Here is a 25021-nt window from a genome sequence, read left to right as displayed (position 1 = left end):
CTCCTCCAATGATCGCAGCACTCTTTCAGATACACTAGATTTTCGTCCTAGTAACGTGCTGTTATAATCAGATGAAATAGATCGCGCGCATCGTTCACGGTTACGGAACAAAATTTGACGACAAATCCAACCTAATGATCTTCACTCGAAAGCGAAAAAGAAAAACAAATAGTCCACTCAACCAAAATAAACCTCACCGAAACACTTTTTCACTGACACTGACCGATGCCTTGACAGTCTTCGTTAACTGATAAACTGATTTTGTTGTCTTGCTTCCATCGCATGAAATATAATGAGGTGTTTTGACAGTTCACTTCCATGCAAAAAGCTGGAAGGGAGAACTCTGAAAGGATTGTAAAATTATAACGTTCATGGATGCTTTTTTCACTTTCACTCAAGAGTGTCAACAAATATCAACCCTGGTACAACACCTCCCACCACAGCGGTAATGAAATCGAGGTAGATGAATTTGTGAGCACACTGGTAACTGCTGCCGACGACACCTGCAGGGAAATTCTTAGTCACCTTGGGGCGGCCTAGGGGTTTTCGAACGGAAGAGGCTGCGTATCATCTGCGGTTGAGTGCACATGGAAGATGAATTATGGCGAAGGCGGATTAACCACAAGTTGCATCAGCTGTTGGGAGAACCACTCGTTGTCCAACGACCGAAAATTGGGAGAACACGGTAGGCTAGGAATGTTTTAAGAATGTCGGACGAGAGCTTGGTTAAAATGGTTCTCGATTACGATCCGACTCGAATGAGGCGACGAGTCGCGCGGCGACCAAGGTGGCTTGATCACCTGTGGGGCCTTAGTACACGGTATGGATGACGAATATGAAAAGACGTTTCAGCCTGGAACTGATTGGTAAGCTTATTTACATTAATAATAGTAAAACAATGGTTACAAAATTAGTCGACAAACGCAGCCCAGGGAGCCAAGTACTATATGCCAATTGACTCGATTCGACTAATTTATCATCCAATGTTTGTATGTATGCATGTACGTGTAGGCATGTGTACGTAGTTCGAACGAATATTACGCTAGAATTTGACACTCCTTCTTAAGCCCTATTTAGAGTTCCAAGCGAAAGGAAAATCTCATATGTTCATTTTTCCACGCTCGTGCAAAATGCAGCCGGCAAAAATTTCACTTTGCTTGGAACTCAACGAATTCGATCCAGCGAAATCGAAGGTTGTGGATCTCATCTTTTTCACTTGGGTATACTTTTTTCACGCATGCAAACGCTAGTGAAAAAAGTATCAGCAAGCGAAATCTTGCGTGCGTTTTTATTCTGTCAGTTGCAGCCAATTTTCTGTTCGCTTGGAGTGTAAACACGTGAATTTTGCTTCACTTAAATTGTAAACTGTAGGCTGGTGAAATACCTGCGTGTTCCACAAAAGGGTTTTCACGACAGATTTCTCAAGCGAAAATTTACGGTTTTTCACTTGTCAAACTTTTCACTTCGCTTGGAAATGTAAACTGTGCTTTAAGCTCCGAGTGCTAGATCCTATCGCGGAAACGACTTTCAAATGCCACTTCTACTGCAATGATTTCAACAGAGGGAAACGAAGCGTCAATTTCGTCATATAAGAGAAGCCAATCAAGCGTATCGTTAGGTGGAGTCCCATCAGTGACCGCTTGTGCGTGTTAAGAACCAAAGGCAGATTCTTCAATTACCACCTTATCAATGTATGAATGTAACATGCTGAGAGTACCTGAAACATGATATGAATTGCAAACCCACATGTTGGATAGGATATTTCTTCGCCTTGATGTTTTCTCCTTACGCTGAAGGAAAACTGTGCAAAACTGCTCGTTCAATGCTCGTTCTCCGAATTGTGACGAGTAGGACGAGTAACTCTTCCACCATTTTGTAGTACTAATCTGAAACTTCAAAATGGCGGTGAGTGTGGACTTCCGGGCGTCCCCCTTTTTCTCCAATCCGCAGTAGAAAATAGGGCAAATTTTTGTTAGAATTGCTTAAATTTTTTTGAACCAAACGGAATCTTAACATAGTAGCCGAAAATTTTCTAGAACAACAGTCAAACAAAAAAGTTAGAAGCAAAAAACTGAATTTATGTACATTGTCCTACGAAACCTAATTTATTTAAAATCTGCAGTACATAGAGAAAGACTCTTGTTAACAAAGTTGTTTGTAAATAAATTGTCTACAATTTTGCTGAAGACAGCTTTGAGTTTCATGTAGAAACAAAAAAGTTTCAAATTTTATTTTTGCCATAATAGGCTATGAATTTTTTTTTATTCTCGTTTATTTACCGTCGGTCTGGTTCCGCCACCGTTATTGTGCCAATCACCGACGCCCGGGGAGGCGACTCCACCCAGGACTCTAACTCACGACCCGTTGATTAACGGACCGGCGCCAACGGCTTTATTTCCTCATGCGATAGAGGCGTGATCCCAGAGACTTTTCGCCTCAGAAAATCTCCCGGTGTCGGCTAGGATTGAATCTAGACCAGTTGGTTCGGCTGAGTAGATCACGCCACCTCACAACCATCGACACCTAAGTCGGCGGTGGGATTCGAACCCAGGCGTCGAGCGTGGTTGGCGGAGACGTTACCAACCACGCTAAGTCCCCGCTAATAGGCTATGAATGTTACATAACACCATAATGTGAGCAATGTCAATACAAGCAAATGCTTCGAAGATACTATAGTTGTAAAATGAAGCGCTTAAGTACTACAGAATTAAGTTCGCGACATTGCTATTTTCAACCACTGTGCACTGCCGAAGCCGTTCGCTACCCTATATCAAGCATACGCAGATATATTAGGTACTTCAAGGGTATTCACTCAAGAGTTTGATTTATGTGTGTTATGATTCTGTGAACTGGATTTACTTACTGTAAATTATCAATTGGTTATGTTTATAACAAACTTATATTAAATATAAGGAATTTAGCAACGCATAAGTTCTTGGCATTGGGCACTGAAAGTTGGAGTGATAGTAAGGTATAAATCATAAATTCAAAATAAACAAATACTAATTTAGAATTTTTTGAACTTTTTGCATCTTTGAGCAAAATTTCCAATCGCAATTCCATAAATAAAAATATAAATCATAAAAATCAACCATTGATATTAGATTACATCCGAGTACAATTGTATTACCCTGCTGCAGTATAATTACCACATAGAAGACTGAAACATCTCGGACTATCCGACTCAGACTGATTACTAAAATCTGTGTTCTTCCATCGCGACAACATCGCTGGTTATTTTTTTTCATATCCAGTCTGACTCTATCAGTTATGGACCTTTGGACAATCAATTTATCAACAAAACCTGCATTCGGGTTTCATTCGGGAAAAGATTCATGCTTTGCGCATGGCCGATCCCAGATGCGTTCATCGCAAGAGGGGTAAAATGAATCACAAACTCTCGGCATGGCAAGTGCTCGTGAAACCGATTGGTTTACAGCTACAAAACCAACTTGTTACAATTGTTCTCATTCAGTGCTTCAGTAGCTAGTTGCAGATCATGAGAAGTTAGTGTTAGTTATCGGATGTTTGTTTTCGTAACGGAACCGGAATTGCGTGCTTAAAAAAATAAAGCTGATATTTAACTTAACCTTCTAGCTGATAGACAGTGTGCAGCACAATTTGGAGTTACCGCTACGATCCTGCAGGCTCTACCGGTTTCCTTCAATCAATTTACGAACGTATGATGACTGGCTTGTTAGAACAGTTGCGTACTTTGATATTAGCCAGAAGACTCACATTGTGTGCTTATGGACGGAAAAATCAAAAACATAAAGACAAAAATAGTAAACAGCAATCGAAAAGAATACGTTCTGTATCTGTCTCATAAGTGATATTTATATAGTCTCTAGACTCGTGCCGTATCCTTCCGGTAGATGGGGAATGAGCCGTAATCACATGTTATCTGACCTGGTATATCCAATAATGCCAAGGGATAACAAACATAGGAAGTAGGATTTCGGACAGAACACGGAGCAAAAACCGACACCAAATCCGGCAGCCGAGAAGTAAAACGAGATATATGGTAACCTCTTGAAACATCTGATAAGCACTGCTAAAATGTAAGTAGAAACCGAATGACATGCTAAGAATTTTTCTACTCCCTTTCTTCGTGTAACTTGTGCAAAGGATGTGTGAGGTGTGGGATGAGAGAAAGTGTTTGAATAAAATATTACCCTGTAATTGATATCATCATTAGTCTAGTTGTGGTGCGCAGAGCCATTAGTGGGCGGGAAAACGTTTTCAAGTTTTGGCACGTCGTTGCCGGGAAGGTGAATAAATAACAACTCAACCTTTTTTTCTAGTGCCACACTTATGGGTCACTGCAAGGGTTGATTCGCCGACACGATGTTTATGATTTGTTTGAAAATAAATGTTTGGGATTGTGGTGTCAGTTGACCCGAGTGAATAATGAAATCGATTGAAACTCGCTTTCAGAAACAGATCTAGATATCTAGTTTGAACTTTCTATTTGTTTCCTTGAACAGTGCATTGAATGTAAAAGTGCGTAGTTTAGTGATTTGGAGAAAGTAAAACGTCACCATCGAAGCTAGTATTTCCATAATTATTTATAATAATTCCATAATGATAATAACGGCAAATGATAATAACGGCAACACAAACATATGTATGGGTGGGTGATTGTAACTATAACTACAAAATTGATTATCATAGGACTTCAATGTCCTATATGTGCGTCCCATACGCACACTGGATTCTATAGTACCGCTGTTGATTTTGTTTTTTTGACAAAATAAGTTTTTGTTATAATAAAACTAATCAGAGTTTGTTTTTTATTTTCCGTCGGTCTAGTTCCACCACTTTTATTGACGTGCCAATCACCGACATCCGGAGAAGCGACTCCATCCAAGACCCTAACTTAAGACCCGTTGATTAAGATGAAATGGTGTTGAAGCCACAAACGGCCGACTTTGAGCAACCACTTCGAATTTTCAGAAACGCAGGACACCGAAAGAGATAATGCGTTTTATGTAAAAACGCTATTTCATGTTTGATTCACCCCAGCAAACATAAAATACCGTTTTCACAGGTGTCGCATTAACTATTACCGAGCCTTAAGCCTTTGAAAATTCGAAGTGGTGGCTAGAAGTCGACCATCAGTGGCTTCAACACCGTTTCACCTTAACCGATGGCTTTACTTCCTCATGCGATGTGATGCAAGGTGTGATCCCAAAGATTTTTCGCCTCAGAAATGCTCTCGATGTCGGGTAGGATTAAATCTAGACCAGTAGGGTTAAGTGGATCACGCCTATGTCGGCGTTGGTAACTGACTGGTGACCATTCGATATTTGTGTAGGTCTCACTAAACTCAGAAATTTCACATACTTCATTATCCTAAAATTCATCTATATTAACATTTATTAACAAGAGCAACTTTCTTCAAACTTAACCGTCTAGTGCCTAGTGCCGCCTTTAGACGGTGTTCAGTTAAACCTTTAAACAGCTTCAATCAATACTTAGAAAATGTTAATAAAGTTTCATAGTGTTTTTTTTTTCGAAATCCGTCTGAAAATTAACTTGGGCACTAGAGGGTTAAGATCTGTAGGTAGACAATATAATTCCCTAAAGCCATCCTGAACATTACAAAATAGGCATTCTAACTTGATAAAAATAACAAAGCCTGTAATATTCTTTATATGCCAGAATAATACAAAGTACAGAATTATATCAAATTCGGTTGTCATATACTTGAATGTTTAAAAATGTGTTCTTTTAAAGAATATTTATAACAAAATTTGTAACATTCTACATTCTACCTAGTTCTGATCTTTTACTGCTAAAAACCTTACAAAACTTTTTTTGATAGGAATTTTGATATTTTAACCATTAACGAGACCAAGTTTAGAACACAAGTTGAAACAAAAAGTTCGTAACAAAATATTAATATTTATTATAATCCTGATATTTTGGACTGATCGTGTACTGGGGTACATTCTGTGAAAGCTAAAATGAAATGAACGTTCTTGATTGGTGTACAGTGAATTTTCCAATGCTCATAACTCGACACTGGCTAGCAATGCCAGCCTATTGTCATCGCACTCATTACTCCACGTCAGCCACGAGGAAAGGAAGCATAGTTGCTACCACATGGTGCGTTCTTCCCCCAGTCACTCAACTATTGAATTCTGAGTGACGCTATAGAATGACATCCGGCAAAGTTTTCCTAATGTACCGATTGTTCCGTAGATCTACGGATTTGTTTTTTTTTGGATCCGTGGAAAAAGTCTACGTATTTTTAAAAATACCAACGGAAATTTAAGGATTTTTTCAGTTTGCCCTCCTGGGGTGAATTTATTTAATAAATTTATAGGAAATTTTCCAGCGATCTCTGATGTGTTGTACGGTATGGGTATGACAGAATCAAATTTCCACACCCACCGTAGTTCTACGTCGAGCTTCCGTTTGTGCACTTTAGTACATACCCTTGAACTTGAAAAGCAACCAACACTAGCAATGAATCATGCCAAAAATTTTGTTTTAAATTGGAGACAGATACATTCAGTATGACAGCTGTAAAACGCTCAATAAAATCACAATCCTAGCACTTAGGAGAAGGCGGCAGACCTTCAAAGAAAGTATTAAAAACCATAGCATCTCGTTTGACCGCTGAATAAAAATTTAAAAAAAAACCTTCACAACGCTAAAAATAGCCACAATGACGCATCAGACTTGTACACACCGTCGTAGATGACACAAAAACAGTCCCGAATTGATCTTTCTAATTACTAAACCTTTGAATGGAAGACCCACCCTTACGAAAAAAAAACTTCATTGGCAACGACAGAAACGGTCGAAATCGGTAGTGCGCATTTATCTGCATTCCACAAGTGCTTTCTTTTTGACAAGAAAGTCCTTGGTACGATAAATAAAAATCAACAATAGATTCTTCTCCAACCATTGGACAATCCGTATAATTATGTTCATTGTTATTTTAATGAAACATACTAATTTTGACGAGTCATTGATTTGATTGATTTTAATGGTGAAGTTACCAAAGCTAAGGAATCATGTTGAATGTTACCTATGACAAAGTTAAGGAAACAATAGGAAATAATCTTTTCTTATCATACGGGCATCATTTTCAGCTAAAAATTGTTTTCATACGTACTCCTAGCTCACATGACGTGAGTGAATTGATAAATAATAATTAAACGAATCAATTATAGCATCAAACACAAGAAGAAACCAAGTTAAACGATTCACTGTCGTGTTTAATTTTCATTTCTCACTCTGCTTACTGTTCAGTATGTACTCGTATCTTACATACCATCGTGCTGAAAAAATATAATTTCCATGGCCTTGTTATGCCCTCGCCGATTAACAGGATGAAGCGCTTTAAATAATTGATTGATGAAGTGATTTACACTGTCGGTGTAGTTGTTTTGCATCTTCCTCCATTGCCCGTAATCAGCACCGCAAGTGTTAAAATCTGACTATTAGCCGTTCAGGTCGCGAAGGATGCTTCATTCATATTTTATTGAGAGTGAGCGAGCGAGGGACGAAAAGGCTAGATATCATCTATCCCGGAACCGCCAGCCGTTCATGTAAATTAGGATGATTTATGCTAATTTAATTCATGAAGACGCTTAAATTGAATAATGTGAATGTATAAAGTTGGTAATAAATTACGTCCCCAGCAGGTCACCAACAAACGTCAACGACCTGGTTTACGGTCGAACAACGATACCTCAGGTATGCAGACCTCTGTCCTTACTCGAGGCGGCGCGACGTCGTTGCTGGCGTCATCGTTACCAACTTTGTTGATTTCGACGTCGTTTGTCTCAGACGTCTCTTGGTCCCTAGTGGCCAAATGACAGCTGATTCATTAGTGGCGAGGCAGAAACCTCTATAAACGAACGAGGGAATTAATTCCGAATGATAAGAAGTATCGTAGAAATGCTGAGGAAATTTCAATTATGACCTAAATGGGGCTACGTCGTAAACGAAGAGCAGCGACGGAACGTAGTGCAACGTACAGAACGAAGGACGCAAGGAAAAAGGTGCGACATTGCTACCAGCACTAATGCTGTTATACAAATGAATTAATTCGCGATGAAGAAGTGTTTATGATGTTGGGAGTATTTGGGTTTTCACGTCATGGATTGTCGAAGAAAAAGGTACCAGCTAGAACTTAGCATCCATAGCAACTATGGTATTGATGTATGGTTTCAATGTATTTGTATTTTCGGTAATAGCCGGTTATTTCGATTGAGACGTAGTGAAATACTAATTGAATGGTTCTTATTCTTTTAAACAGTATGCCCCATGCTTGTGAGTGAATCGGGAGTTAATTGTTATATTGTTATCAACGGACGCATTGCCTTGAAATGAACAATTATTCGCTGAAATAATGTCTTTCGATTTTCAGAATTGTGGTATGACATCTTTCTATTTCATTATTCATTATCCCAAAACTATTTAACAGCTGATCGATTTGAATCATTGACATAACCGTCATAGCGCCATTTCTTACTTTTTTTTCTGAATCTACACGCTACAATTGATTGATGGTGTAATTATCCGTTTAGCAGCCGGATATAGGTGAGGCTTAACTTTCATGATTATGAATGCGTTAAGAAGCGCTGAAGTAAACATGTCAATGTTATTGTCCTTAATCCAGATTTGAAAAAGGTATATATTATAATGATTCCACCATGGTAGACATCAAATTATAATTGAAACATTCAAAAACAGGCAAATAAAATTTTTATTAAATGTATACACACACTTTTAAAGCTGGTTTATGCAAGAAGCAAGCTCGTTAAATTCATGCAGTTTATGGTTTCGCACAATGACGACAGCAGCAGCGCTAGCCTAGCAGTCACTTTCAACCACTGTTGCTCATTAAGACCATTTCCACCTCATGATTTGGATCCGCTGGCTGATGCTGCCGGCCTCGGTGTAGCTTTAAACATGTTTTTTTAAAGGTAGTGATGCATAGAAGAAAAAGGATCAAAGTCTTTGAAGAGCAATTAAATTCCAAAGCTTTGCGATGTAGGCTGAATAAATTAACACTAGCTTTTGGACGGGTGAAGAGATTCAAATAGTTAAAAATTGTCAGCATTACGAAATGAAACCGCCAATTAAAACTAGAAAATCAACGACATATAAAACTTTCTGAAATTAAGGTGCAGATGTATGCATATTGGACGCCATCCTCATTGAATTTTATTCTAATTTCGTGCAATTGCGCTTCTTTCGAGAGCAATTTTGTTTCGGCTAATGATGTTGATTGTTCAGGATGGCACAAACAATGAGCTGTATTAGACCTATATTGTGCATAAGTTTCGCACATCGTATAGTGTAATGTACTAATTTTTCTGAAATTGCATAATCTAATAAGAAGCGTGGGATTATGACAAAGACTCATCTTATTTGATCAAAACTATCAGCATTTTTTGAGACTATTTTGGAGTTCGTGTTCAACCTAATACAGCAATTTAAAGCAACCTTCAAACGATTCAGAGTAGGGTAAGCAATCACAAACATCAAATTTTATACAGTTAAACACACCAATTAGTGGGTAATGTACGCTTTTATTTTGTTTTGTAATAACTTTTACGCAAAAGCGCTACAATTTCTTTTAAAAAAATTATTAAATCGCAACATTAAATTTTCCAATCTACCGGGGCAAAACAGTACAGAAGGCTAGGCAGAATTCGATGAATTTTCCATGAAAGGTAATTATGCATGTTTGCTAACTTACCAAAAAAATTACGCCCTTGCGAGTGACCTTCCGGTAGTTATCCAGGATATTCGCCATGGCGGACGAAAACATGCGTGTAGGCATGTTTTTGAGTTCTTTCTTCGTTTATTTATCAATTCCTCCTCAGTTTCCGCGGCAAAATTGTTGGTATAAATCTTATAAATAGCCCAGAAATTCTCGTCAAGACGCATCTGGGGTAAGTTGGACGAGTTCGTCGACTTGAGCTCCAGATCAATATTTCGCCGCTCCATTCCCTCCAGCGATCGCCAGATCCGGCCAGAATATCGCGTCTTCTCTCTTATGGTATTTTTTGATGAACACGCAACTCTAGCATGTATCATCATAAATTTCCCCGTTCACAGCGATTCCGAAGCGTAAGAAGAGCGGCTTTATTCGCTGATTGTCAGCCACAGCAGCACTATCTTGGAGAACTTGGTGTGTGAAATGAACTACACCTCGGAGCTGACTTCCTTCGTGGGGAAAGTACCCAAGTAACACACATTGTTATAAAACAGATAAGATAACTCCTCCAACACAACCTTCGGTTATAGATTTCAGTTGACATTACCTTGACATCTCTATCACCAGATAAGCGCAAAAATCGAAGGCTGCTAGAACAAGTTCTGGTACTATATGAAGTATTATGTAACTTTATGAAAGCAAGCCAACTTGCTAGACTGAAGCTGCAAAATACATCTCGAGTACCAATGCGGTAAAAAACATGAAAAACAAGTTATTTCCAAGTTGTAATTGCTAATAAATAAAAACATCGTTGACACAAGCATAAAACTTCAAAATGGAAATATTGTAGAACAACGCTGCTTTATATTAAGAGTTACAAAAAATAGTGATTATGGCGTATCGAATATTCACCAAAAATAAACAATAATATTAGATTAATAATATTAGATAATATTAGACAAAGTTCTACGTGCGCGTCAAATTTCATGGTGAAACATTGCATTTTACTTCTAAAAAAATTATGCGCCATTCATTGGATACGGTTTTCTATTTATCCATCAGTGGTGAATAGATTATTTATTACAGAATGGTTGCTGATTCATTTAATTGCGAAGAGTCTCAATTTAGCTCAACACCGCATAAGCTTAGTTCGTAAACAACTATCTGGCATCTCTTTCTTACTTGCCTAGTAAATCGCAATGTCGTTTCTTTTTTCCTGGGTTGATCTGCACTGACCTAGTGGATTAAAAAAACTCGCGCACACCAGCTCGCATGCGCAAATGTGTTGCTATGACAACATTTACCCAGCGCATGCGTAAATGTATCGTTACGCGCATTGCAGCTAGATCAAAAATTGTGTTCGTCAGCGGCACTTTTAATTAATTATAAATTGATGTTAAAAAACAATGTTTAATCTTTCAAAATGAATTGTTTCTGTTGCTTGAATATTAAAATTGTTTTCGCATAGTTTTAACGTTATCTAGACATAAAATATAACAAAACTAGAAAACATTGTTAGATATACGGTAACAAAAATTGGCGTGACATTGGTTGCACTGCAAGCGTTTTGTTTACATTTTCATGGCGCATCTTGACCCAACTCAAATAGTTTATTTGAAATCGTTTAAATAATTTCAATAACAATATGATCAAGTATTTGGCTGCTGAATACTAAGACCAACCAAAGGAAAAGCACTTTACAGGTACGTAAATTATTATTGAGCGTGTAATATTGAACTGGCGCGGCTGCCTCGGCTGGAGCTGGACATTTTTACACAGTTGTTATAGTAGGGAAAACATCTGGAAGACATCTTGAAGACAAGTGCCATTTATGTCATAGTTTTTGTTTGCTGAACTCGTGTTATTGAAAAACATCTCCAAAACCAGAAAAACGAGCTTGTTTTCGAAGTGTGGTTGAATTACTGATGAAGAACAACTTCTCACAAATGTTCTTTTTTGAGTTGTTTTCTGTACTGTTTTGATAACATCATGAACACAACTTAAAGACAAGCAAAGGCAGTTTATATTTATCAATCTATGAAATACACTCATGATATAAAATAATATCTCCAGAGCAAGAAAACAACAACACAAGTTTTCGAATGCGCTTATAGTACTCTTATATGACTACTGTCATTGTGAATTATTTTCTAACATGTTTTGTGTGTTACTTGGGTAACATAACATACAAAGGCTTCTTGCAACGGTTCAGACTATGGAACAAGATGCGGAAGGGGACTTTATATGTAGAAATGAAGAGGTTTGTCCGATAGTTGCCTCAGTCAATTCTCTGTCGCTTCTTATAGATTGAATATCCTTCCAACAAGCCCACAAGTAGTTTCTCCTCAAATTATACCCTGAACATAATCTGGTAAATTGCACTATACAGCCGCTAGTTTCCGACTTTGAAAAGTTCAACCGGTAAGCCGTCCTTCTGAGCGACTTTGTGGTTCTTCAGCTCTCTGCAAGTTTTTATAACCTAGTCCAAGGTTGGCGGATACTCTCCTCACCGTTCAATACTACTTCGAAATGCGGTTTCCCACGGCTGACCACCTGCGACTTATCAGTAATCAGGTTTTTCTTCCTGTCATTACACATGGAAATCAACTCAATCAAGCTGCCTTCAATCAGCTGACCTTTTGTAGTTTTCATTGAATATTTTTGAAAAAAATAGCTTTTGGACATAATTAACTTTGAAGACTTTAAAATTTTGTACCAAAACTCAAAGAAATAAGCTAAAATATGATATAACTTTGTAAGAAAAAGTCCTGGATATGAATGACCTGTGGCAAAAATGTGTGTTTTGTGTGCCCTAATAATTACTCCGAACAATACTTTCGTGTAAAATGCAACTAACGAAAGTTAAGTACAAAAAACTAACTTTGAAGTAAGGTCCATGTAATATATTTTATAGCTTTGTACCGAAAGAAGATAGGATTTTCATTTGTTCAACAAAGTTTCATATTTTTGAATCTTTTACAACTTTGCTGAACAAACTATTCTTCTATCTCTTTACACAAAAAAGTTAATTTTTTTCTTTTTAGTATAGTAAACTTTTCATACTTTTCGACAATTTGCGATTATGTGGGTCATTCATACAAACAATTGTTCCGAAGACTTTATTAAGCTAAGATGAAGGTAAAAGGCGCTATGGAATTAAGTTCCACTTTTTGCCTTATTGGACCACTTTGCACTGATAACCTGAGCCCAACAACTAACGCCCTGTCAATGCCGAGCTAATCTTTGATGGTGTTTGTGATTGCAAGATTTCACATAAGGTTCATCCATATACCACGTGGACAGCTTGGGCGGGATGGGGGTATGTGATATGTCCACGGTCCATAGAAAATTTTTAGAATTTATATGAGAAGTTGTCTACGGCGGGGGGAGTCAAAATCGTTTAAAATCTGTCCATGTGGTATGCGGATGGCCCCTAACTTACCTAAACTAGGCTCAAACCTAGCAGACGCCGAAAAATTCAATGAGGCGAAAAATCTCTGTGGTTACATCTTCTATCGTACACAAAATGGTTGGTTAGTTAAGTGGAGTCACCTCTCCGTGTTTCAGTGATTGAAACAATAGTGGGGAAAGCACGGAAACCAAAAATAAGCAGTAGTGGGCACCGCTAACCAAAAATTTAGCGACGCTAATCGCTAAGTCGCTAACCGGAAAATTTAGCTCGATAATCGCTAAACGCTAAACGCCAAGCCCACATTAGCGGAACTTTCGCTAATCGCTAATCGCTAACTTTTTAATATGCAAATAGTCATATCGCTATATTTATTGCTCATGTTTTGTAAGATTTGGACCACTTTGATCTGTTTTGGTTAAACAAACGAAAACAATTACTTTTTAAAGCTATTTACAGTAAGAGGTTCACGAAACGGTATTCATATTTGATTTTGTAAAAACAAGAATAACAAAAGTTATTTAGCTTGCATTGAAAGTAGATACTCTTAGGAATGTTTTCATGAAAATTCAATTATTATCTGAATCGAAAAAATAGGACCAAAGTTCTCATAATTTCAAGCGCATTGCAGTTCATCAAAGTTCTTGGTGTGCCAAAAATTCAATCTAGACCTTGTGCTTGTTCTTCAAAATACTCCTGTGGCTTGTACGATAACTGGAACTCCATTCTAGGGTAAAAAAAACCGACAAAAGTAACTTTCGCAGTAAAGTATGGTCATCTTTCGAAGCAATTTACGTACGCCATCAGCAATCCACAGTTTTTCTAAATATTTCTATTGTCGCTTCTCCACAAAATTTAGCGAATTAGCGATTAGCGTTTCGAAGGCCAAATTTTAGCGACGCTAACAGTTTCGCTAACCAGCTCGAAAAATAGCGAAATCGCTAAATCGCTAACTGAATTTTAGCGTCGCTAATTAGCGAATTAGCGAATTAGCGGAATGGTGCCCACCACTGAAAATAAGTGGGATGAAACGTATACGTTACGTAAGCATAACATGTTACATTGATAACGTGAGACGTGCTCTCAACAATGTATTAATGGGAATGAATTATATTTCTAGTTGAACACTGCAAATTTATATTTTGTATCCTCTATGGTCTTACTTTCGGTGCTATGGAAAAGAAATTAATAACATCTTTTCCTCTTTAGCAGGACAACGATTCGGATAAGAATCTGATGAAAACTTTGATGAAAACTCCTGGCGACTCTCAACGAATATCAGAAGCTTTTTTTCATTACACCACCGGATCATGTGTCAGAAATGATACGAAATGATCGTTCAACAATCATTGTTAAGTACGCTAGGTTTATTATTATTATTATCAGTATTAGTAATAGAAGAATATGACATTTAATTATAGAAACTAAATTAGTAATATTTTATTACATGAATTATGAAAGGGCGTAATTGGCATACTAATCTACTAAGAGTACATACGTAATAGAACCTCGATGATTCTAATAATTCTTATTGGTCATCATATTTCATCTGCAACTAGCAACTAGAAAACAAATAACAAGTATAATCAGTTGAATAGTTTTATGTTTTACTATGTCCGCAAAAACAAGCTGCTTCACACTTGGCTGTGGAACAAGCTACTGCAAAGATCAACTGGTCAACTTGCCAACATTGTTTGTGTCACAACTCTACCATACAGCGAATTTTCAGCACCATTGGCTTTTCAAAGAGAACCTGCATCTGACGGTTTGTCGCTGTTGAATGTGTGATATTGCTCATATTGTGTAACGCCTCGCAGTTCATTAAAGATGAAAAAAATGGTCGAAAAAGAACAACTTCCCTTGGCAGTAACCTTTAGCACTGTGGCGAGAAACCAGCAAGAACGGATTTGTCACGCTTGCCGTATGGACTGCATATCAACTAAATTCAACAGTATTTTTTCCGTCTTGGCCATGTAGGTTTTTTTTATCTCGCTCGGCCCCAGAACGTCTCGCAGTTTGTGGCTAAATTTCAGCTGTTGGTTTCGCTCTTTACCTTTGAAGGGTGTTCCATTTATTCGCCCTCTGAACGTACGTGTAGATTGTTCCTTCGTGTCCGAAAGGTCGATTTTTTATAACTCTTTAAAATAAATATTCCCAAACTGTCGGGCGGTCAAACGAGTTTGCAAATATAAAATAAATCGTTTAAGCCATCCAGTCCACAACGGTCCCTTGGATAGTGGGTCTGCCAGGTCGATATATTTACTTGGTGTTTTACTGGTACACAGTGGTAATATTTTTTTTATGCGTGAGTTATGTTTGCATAAATTAAACTTTGTATGATACCATGTTTTTTCACAATCGTTAATAAAAAGGTTCGTTTTAAGGAAATTGAATCCGATCATGAAATGTTTAAACACTTTTAAGTACATCTGAGTATGTACAATTTTCCATCTCGATGCATTTTTGATTCATCAACACCCCTCTTTGATTTACCTGGCGAAAAAGGAATGCATATTTGTGCATACTAGGACTAGTCCTTGTAAAGAACATATCATTTACACTGAGTAATTCCATTGTATTTTTAACAAAACACCTTGATTCTACCCCTAGCCATGTGCAAAATACTGTAACGACACTTCTAATTTGCTTCTTTGATCAGCTATAGTCTAATTCGATTTGTCTAAATAGCCGTCTACTCTTCTTCTGTGAACTTCCTTTGTTCATAAATAAATACGTTCTTTTCTTTTGATGTGTTGATTTGAAGCATAATAACAGTAACTATCGCTTCGGCTCGTCTTTTGCAGGTGTAATGCTGATAACTGGAAGATTGAATTTCGCATGGTTACGCCTAGCAATCGACGAAGCCGCCTCTGGTAGCAAACAAGACCTAGGCAACGACTAACGTGTGTCAACCTCGACTGACGGATGCTCACCTTCATCTATATGCAAATCTTTTATAGATCTCGTGATTAGCTTGCCGTTGTGTTTGGGAGGCTGACGAGCTCCTAGGGTTACAGAGTTAAAAGTAGAAAGGTTCTAAATTTATTTTCACTGGTAAAAACGGTTTCCGACGGGGGTAATTTGATTTAAGATTTGCTTCGATTCCCACCAAATAGAGCATGCTTCCTTTGAAAATCAATCAAGCGTTTGAAGCTTTCTAGTTCCCATTGTAAAAACATATAGATATGAAAAAAACATTATATACAAAACATTTTACTCCATTTGAAGTTTGCTGGAGTGAGTGCATTGCTTTCATATGAACTTTGAGCCACAATGTCAGTTTTAGCCTCGCATGCACGAATCTTGCTTACGAGAGACTGCAAGTGACAATAAAATCATAACGCAGAGCCTCTTTACACAATAATCAATTATGTCTTTTTAATTTAGAGGGGTTTGTTATCAGCAGTTCTTTTTTTTTTTAGTTGGGGAAGTTTGTAGGACGAACCCAACGAAACGAGTGGTTCAACGACTAATGTGGGAGGGCGATGGATGAGGAGCGGCTACAATGCGCAGTGCAGCTACAATGCGCAGTGCCACTCTTAAGAATGTAGATAGACACAGACAGAAGAAGATGCAGCATACCTGGAGGAGGAGGAGTATGCAGAGCTGGAATAGCTGCACCATTCTCAGGAAACGCAAAAGTTCTACCAGAAACTCAGAGGCTTTGTGCCGCGAACTGAAATGTGCCGGGATGAAGATGGTAGTATTTCGACGGTGAAGTGACCGAAAGGTGGAGGCAGCACTTCGACGAGTACCGTAATGGCGCCCAAGCAAAGGACCATGGCGCTGGAGAAAGCGATCCCGTCGCGTCGGTGCGACAAACGTAGGAGACCTGCCAGCCTATAGGCGACATTAAGGATGCCATCAAGCGACTGAAAAACAAAAAATCGATCGGAACGCACGGAAGCAGCGAGAATTGGGTTGCCGATTAATATGTCTAAAACGAATTATATGCTACGCGGTAGAACCGAAGCTAGGGTTCCAACCAAAACAGTCATTTTGAGAAACCCTACACAAAATGTTCCCCTGCCTGAAAAAAACACCCCGTGCAAAACTTTAGCTCAATTGGATCTAAAATGGAGTGGCGCAAAACGATTGAATGTTTGCCTTTAAACATCCAAAAATTACCCCACCGGAGTGGGGTATATGAAATTTTGGTTTTCGATTTTTTTTTTTGGTGCCAGATGGCTTGAAAACGCATAAAACGTCGAGATTTGGTATCGTCTGAAGAAAAAATTCATGATTTCGGTGATTTTTCGAATTTCTTAAGGTCAAACTTCAACCGCTTTGCGCCACCCCGTTTCAAGTCCGATCGAGCTAAGATTTTGCACAGGGTGTTTTTTCGGGCAGGTGAACATTTTGTGTAGATTTTTTTTTTTAATTTTCTGGTAACTTTTTTCCCATATAAGTGATTGGCACCCTAACTGAAACCGACCGTCAACGCCTGGCAGTAGCATTACGATCGACGGCGATGAGTTCGAGGTAGTCGACGAGTTTGTCTATCTTGGCTTAATGGTAACTGAGGGCAATGATACTAACCGTGAGATCCGGAGGCTTATTATCTGTGGAAGTCGTTCCTACAATGGGCTCCATAAGCAATTGCGGTTGACAAGACTAAGTCCCGATATGAAGTGCAACCTGTACAAAGCGCAAATAAGACCGGTTGTTCTCTACGGACATAAAACGTAGATAATGCTCGAGGTGGACCTGCGAGTACTCGGAGTTTTTAAACGACGAGTACTAGGGACGATCTTTGGCGACGTGAAGGAGAACGGAATTCGGAAGCGGAGTATGAACCATAAGCTCGCACAACATTACGGAACTAAGTATTTAAAAGGTGGCTAAAACTGTACGGATACGCTAGACAGGGCATGATGCAAGAATGCCGGACAACTACCCAGTGAAGATGGTGATTGCCTTGAATCCGGTAGGAAGAAGACAACCAGGGGCGCAGTAGGCAAGATGGGTAGATCTGGTGTAGTGAGATCTGGTGGGGAGCACACGGTGTGCCAGAGATTGGAGAGCGGCAGCCAATAACCGACTGAATTGAAGAAACTTTGTTCATCAGGCCATGTTGTTATGATGGAATGCGGAATTAATACCGTCTGTCGTAGACCGTCCTTCCACGAAGCCGGCCTGATAACTTTCCACAAATCTGTTGGCTAGGGGTGAGAGGCAGCGAAAAATTATTTGGGAAAGCATTTTGTAGACGGCATTCAGGACGGCGATCACACGATAGTTCCCACAGTACAATTTGTTGCTTTTCTTATAGATGGGACAAATCCATCCTTCCACTTCTCCGGTAGCTGTTCTGTATCCCAAATTCTTACAATCAGTCGGTGCAAACAAATGGCCAGTTTTTCCGGGTCCATCTTCTTAAGTTCCGCTCCGAGGCCATCCTACAAGTCACCATCATTTAAAAATAGCGTTTGGATTTGTTCTCCGGTCTCAGGGCAAAAGCAAAACCTCTGTGCAACATTCCGATTCAAAACTTGACCTTCTGTTTGTTATACACAGACTTTGCAGCCAACTGTTTAGTGTACAGGACAATTTCGGGGCTAGCGCTACGATCCTACTGACACTAACAGTCTCTCCCGAGCCGAAACTCGAACAAACGACGACTGGTTTGTTAGGCCAGTATCGTACCTTAAGACCATCTGAGAGATCATCTCCCAGGTCTCAAGGCATCAGGACTGGTTCCCATTACTAGAAGAGGCCACTTCAAATTTCAAAACGGCGTCAGGGGTCGACTTTTGGCCTATGTGAATCATTTCGATTACGAAAATACCCGTTCTGGGTGGTATTTGGTAATATCTGTAAACCGGAAGCGACCATCTTGGATTTCAAAACGGCATCTTGAGTCCCTGGTACTATTTTGTTTCCAGGTTTTTTTTTTGTTGGATGATATTCGGTCATTTTAGGTTATTTTCCGGAAACCGGAAGTTATCATCTTGGATCACAAAATAGTCTGAGTCAATACTCGGCCACTGGTCATAATTTTGGTTCTAAAAATAAACATAATTTGGTCATTTTCTGGAACCGCCATCTTGTATTTTAAAATGGCGTCTGGATTCGATTTCCTCGGTTATGGAAAGACTATTTTTGGCTGCTTTACAGCAATCGGAAGTTGCCACTTCGGATTTCAAAATGGTATCTGGGAACGATTTTATTCCTATAAGCATAATTTCGATTTGACATTTGGTAATTTTCGGAAACCGGAAGTCATCATCGGGTTTTGGAGTTAACGGTTCAAAAATAACTATACCTCTGAGATACAGAAAAATAAATATCTCGAGAATATACCTCGTATTTGAGAGCCCACGTATACGGAATAAGAAGATGATCATATTTGGTGTTTGGGAGTTTACAATGAAACAACGAACTTGCATATGAGGGGTGCTACGGTCCAAAATTGGTCAACTTCAATTTGCCGTATTACTTTTAACGTGTATAAAAAAAAACACATCTCGTTTTAAAAATGTGTGTGTGTTTGATTTGTGTGTGATTTTTTATTTTGACGTTTACTTTTCGGTTGTGAAAATGGCGTTAAAGTAAGAGAAGCTACGCTTCAAAATTTAACTCGCGTATCGTGAAAACCCGAACTCCTCGCACGCCAAATTGGCAAAATTGTTGAATATGACCAAATCAACCATCACTAACAAGATAAAAGTGTTTAGAGAACGTTTGTTAACTGCCGAGACAGGATCGACAGTTTTTAAGGGGTTATATACCTTTTTAGTTTTCAAAAAACCGAAAAAAAAATTATTGTATTATCTTCAAATACAACATCTTGAGAACATTTTCATAAATTTAGAGTTAGAGTTAGAGCGATTTGCAGCGCGACTCACCACGGCCGCATAAGCTAAACTTGAAACTTTACACGCGATTATCTCGGAATAGTGTTTTCCGAAAAATGACTTTGCCGTGATCTTGATTGCGGGAAAACTACTAAACCGATTTCCTTCATCTTTTTTTTTTTAATTTTCGTTATTGAATTCGCCGGTCCTTGAACGATCGCTTTTTGAAACATACAGTTACATTTTGCCGCAAAAAAAAAATTTTAATGCAAGTTTTAGCGCTCAAAACGTGCATTTTTTGGGAAAAACGTTCCCATTTGCACCGAAAACAAAATACTCATAAAAGCGATCGTTCAAGGACCCGGCACACTTCTAAATTAATGAAATGAGTTTTTGATTTCGGTTGACCCGCTAAGTCTCTATCAGGATCACCGCAAGCCTCTGCAAAAAATAGCGTTTCAGGGAAACGGCCATTACTCCAGTAATAATTGGTATATCTCAAAATCAAACGTATTTTTTTGTTGTTGATAAACTGTACCTTCAGAAAAATACCCCTTTGATGCAATGAAAATGGTGCTATGCACTTAAAAATAGATTCAAACTTCCCTCATTTTTCTCGACCAAAAAGGTATATAACCCCTTAAACAAGTTAAGCTGCCGAAGTTTTGTAGTTTAAAGAGCAATATTGTCATCGCGAAAGGTTCCGTCAACCAGGAAATTCATGTGCAGGAGTACCTAAAAAAACATCTGTTCTTCTAGCAGCACAGTTGTTACGTTCTGTTTTGGCCGAATTCGGCATTGGAGTGGTAAGCCACTAACGACGTCCAGGTGGTACCAAAGGACATATGATTTCGGGAGCGAATGCGGGTCGTGAATGCGAGCTCATTCGAGAAAATGGTGGTGATCACCGAGAAAAGCAAAAAAGACGAGAAACACTGTAGGAGTTTTGCATGCCGCTTATTAGCGAGATTAGCAACACTGATGAAAATATACAAAAGAAAATTGATTAAAATATGTTTACCTATAAGTTGTAAGTGTTTGTTTTTCAAAAAAGCCGTTTCGTAACAGAATCCTTGCAGGTCTTCTCTAGCCACACAAGCAATTACCTTAATCAGAATATCAGAACTCATTACATACTTACTTAGACTATTTTCAGGTTTCTCGAATGATTTGTTAGGTTGTTGTTAAAAATGTAAACTATGGTCATTTTAGTCTTGTTAAGATTTTGATAATCTTTGAATTGACTATTCGGGAGGGAAAATGATGATAACCTGAAAATCATTGGAAATAGCCTGCTAACATGGATTATGATACTCATATTGTTCGGAGAAGTAACAATAACTTCGTGAGTAAGTATCGGGTACAACAATTTTCAGTTAACATTTCACTCGCTAGTATATAAAGTGGAATACAAACAATGTGGAACATTTGTTCAAGATTTATCTAACACAGAGACTGAAACTCTTTTCGACGAGCAACAGAAACCGTTTTTAGCCAAATCAGAAAAAATTAACGGCTCCTTGGTAAACATTTGCTTCAAGTGTAACATTTCAAATATAGTCGTTCTAACCTGTAGACTGTAGAAAACGAAATCGATTTTACAAAGTTATAATTGTAATAATTATGTGGTAACGATTTTGGTTAACTAGAATGCACTATAAACCCCGAGTACCACCTATAAACTGAAATGGAAGTTTTCTGGTTTGGTAAATTTCATGGTTATTTTTTGCTGCTACCAGGATACGGCTGTTTTCATGCTACCTACGCTCGTTCGAACCGATGCAAACGCTCCCACTGCCCGAGGTAGAAATGCACTTCCTGTCTCATATAAAATTCAATGGTTTCTCCAAGCCGCTGATCCCCCCAAAAACGTCGCAAAAAGCGAAACTTTAAAGCGCGCCAGTTGTGCTAAATATATAAATAAATAATTCATCACAAGTCTATACCTGCGGCGAAGCGGACTGTCGAATAACTTGGACACTCTCTATACAACAGAGACATCGTGACCACGAGTGGATAAACTCGAAAAATATATTTCGCTTCTTGAGCTAGCAGGATTTATGCGATACTATTCCACATAAATTTTGCTTAATTCTCAAGGTCTATAAAAAACAAACGGTTTTGCCTATCTTTTCATATGGGGCATCCGATATTTTATTTAGACGTTTGAGAAAGTTCATTATGAAAAGAAAAATCAAACCGCGGTAAAAATAGGCAAATAAATATTAGATATCATTTTCTCCATGTGCACTTGCGATTTTAGTAATGATTGTATCGCCTGTTTTTTTTTTCCATAGATAAAATCAATTTCCTGAAATCGCAGCTTTTCAATTCATATCGAATAGGATACGTATCTGTTGGGTATAAATGAAGTTCCACAGTGATTCAAATTCGTTGATACACCCCTTCCTAATTGCGAAACATTTATCTCTTTCAGATTTGGCACTCAACTCCTATAGAAATCGGCGTTTTCGGGGCAACCGTTTAATGAACTGTATCCGCGATGCATCGGTGGTTAAGCTGGAGCCTAACCTGAAAGCTGTAACCAGCTGGAAGCGCATGGGAAAATGCACACACACACAATTTGGTACCGGAAATGGAGGCGGTTGGCTTATTTTCTCTACATGCTGTTGCTGTGTCACGTTTCGCGGCGAAACGGAACGGTTGAATCCAATATAAAAATAATTCACTATTTATGTTTGTTTTACGGCTTCTTTATTTATTGAAAAAATTCCTACTGTGAAACCGAAATGTAGCCGTTTGCTGTGTGGCATAAAGAGCATCGAGTATACTGATGATTCATTTAAACCAAGCACCATTCATCGGTTTATACTGAACCACTCAGTCAGGGGGCGGTGGTGATAAAATTGACAAAATAAAATTGATATTTCATTTATAAATAAACAAGTGATTGGAAAAATAAAATCGGTTCAAGGCGCTGAATGATTCACAGCCGAGAAAAGTAAATAAAAATATGTTCGGATCTGTATACAACAACAATCGAACTGGTGGAGGAAGAAAAAATAATTGATCTCATAATGATTAAAGCCATGCGACTCAACGTTTTTAGTTATTATTTTTGAAAAAAAAACAAAGTTTCAATTTTTAATATATTTTACGTCTAAAAACGAAAAGGAAGTGTCATTCATAGTTATGTTTCATGTCTACATTGTGGCGAAATTAGAATAAAAAGTAATTTAGTTATTTGCATTTCCACATTAACATTTAAATATCAGTTATAGATGAGATTTAAAAAGAAAGAACAATTAGAGGCGCTTCATAAAAATATGTCGGTTTATTATATTCAGGGATTAAAACGTCTCTGAAAAAAATAACAACAATAATTTCAACAAATGTTGTTTTTCAAGTCGCGAAAAATTCAAACTCTTCAACACGATGTTTTAAAAACAAAATTGAAACTACGTTCACTAACGAGCATTGCTACATAGAAGCATATTTTATTAACGTACAACATGGTTGACTGGGTCAATTTTTTTTCACAAGAATTCCACCCGAATCGAAAATTTAAAATTTTCGTATTTTTCGTAAAATGAGGCGTTTTATTATTACAGGAGAACAAACAAAACATGAGTGAATCCAAATTGTTTTGTGATCGATTTTATGATTTTTTGAAGTAGAAAAGTGGAATATACTATTTAAGTTTCTCCAGAATTTTATATATTCCATCTTACATTGATCGATGATCTGCAAACTTGCTCAATAACCGTTTCACAAAAGAAAAACAAGAAATAAACTAAACAGACAGTACTTTACCACTGTTGAATTGCAACTGACTTAAGTTTTTCGAGTTGTTTAAATTAGTTAGCTTAAAAATAAACGAGAAACAGGATAAAAACCTTAACACACATCTACGGTAGTACGAGATGAAATAATACCTGTAAATCAGCCCACGTCTGCAGTCTTCGTTCATATTTCGCATTCTCGTAAAGCTACATACGCTGAACACAGTTACCAAAGCTGCCATGTCATAACGTGATCGAAATTATTTTAACCAAAAAAAAAAAAAATTATAATAATTTTAGAGCCGTTGCGCTTTAGGCGAAGTTGTTTCATAATGATTTTGACCCAAAAAATGATTTTAGAGCCGTAGCGCCTTCAGTAAAGTCGTTCCATAATTATTCGCCGTTTTTTAGAAATTGTGTAATGTTGGATTAATGGATTAATTTTTTTTTTTTTTTTTTTTTTTTTGTAAGAATTTGTTTATTTCTAAGTTAAAAGCTTTAACAGATAATATTTACATTTCAACTAATAATAATTTTAGAGCCGTTGCGCTTTAGGCGAAGTTGTTTCATAATGATTTTGACCCAAAAAATGATTTTAGAGCCGTAGCGCCTTCAGTAAAGTCGTTCCATAATTATTCGCCGTTTTATAGAAATTGTGTAATGTTGGATTGATGGATTAATTTTTTTTTTTTTTTTTTGTAAGAATTTGTTTATTTTTAAGTTAAAAGCTTTAACAGATAATATTTACATTTCAACAATCTAATTCAAACTCCAGTGAAGTTAGGTCAATATCATTAGTATTACAATGTATAAGAAAGCTTGAATATTTTGCAAACAATGTCAAAGTTTTAGTTTTTATTGTTTTTCGCAGGTTTCTCAACTGTGGTCTCAAGAGTTCTCCTATCTGAAGTCTGCGCCATCCGTTAAGCAGCATGTTCACCTTCCGTTGTAGTATACTCCAGGCTGGTTCCACACGCCTGCATTCGCTCAGTTTGTGCTCCAATGTCTCAACAGCGTTATTGCAATATAAGCAATTTTCACCGTCGGCTCTGTTCATCCGAAACATCAGCTTTCGGTGTTCAAGTTTTCTATTGATCAATAGAAACAAGACACTCCTTTCGCTTGAATTAATGCCTCGTATATTTCTCCAAATCAGCCGCCAATCTGCTGTGGGGTAGTCATTGGACACCGTGGGTGAATCAGTCTGTTCAACGTAGTAATTATGAAGCGTTTCTACGGATATATTTTGTTGGACATGTGGAGGTAGTGTTCGGAAATTTAAAATTATTCTTAAACAAGGACAATCTATGGGTGGGGTAGGATTTGCTTGGGAAAGAAAGGACATATAGAAAGGGAGGGAGTTCATGTCATTCATATGCCGATT

The 25021-nt window shown here is 37.9% G+C and overlaps 1 long non-coding RNA gene across 1 annotated transcript; it reads left to right on the top strand.

Moving 5' to 3' along the window:
* Positions 1-3488: 3488 nt before the first annotated feature.
* On the top strand, positions 3489-24073 carry LOC129731738 (uncharacterized). The gene is made up of 3 exons (XR_008729074.1): positions 3489-4061; positions 22192-22255; positions 22332-24073. It is a non-coding gene; the product is annotated as an uncharacterized LOC129731738 (long non-coding RNA).
* The last annotated feature ends 948 nt before the right edge of the window (positions 24074-25021 follow it).

The sequence above is a fragment of the Wyeomyia smithii genome, chromosome 3 (genome assembly GCF_029784165.1).
Source record: "Wyeomyia smithii strain HCP4-BCI-WySm-NY-G18 chromosome 3, ASM2978416v1, whole genome shotgun sequence".
NCBI lineage: Eukaryota > Metazoa > Arthropoda > Insecta > Diptera > Culicidae > Wyeomyia > Wyeomyia smithii.
The sequence above is the reverse complement of the archived record's forward strand: the minus strand, read 5'-3'. Positions and strand labels throughout refer to the sequence as shown.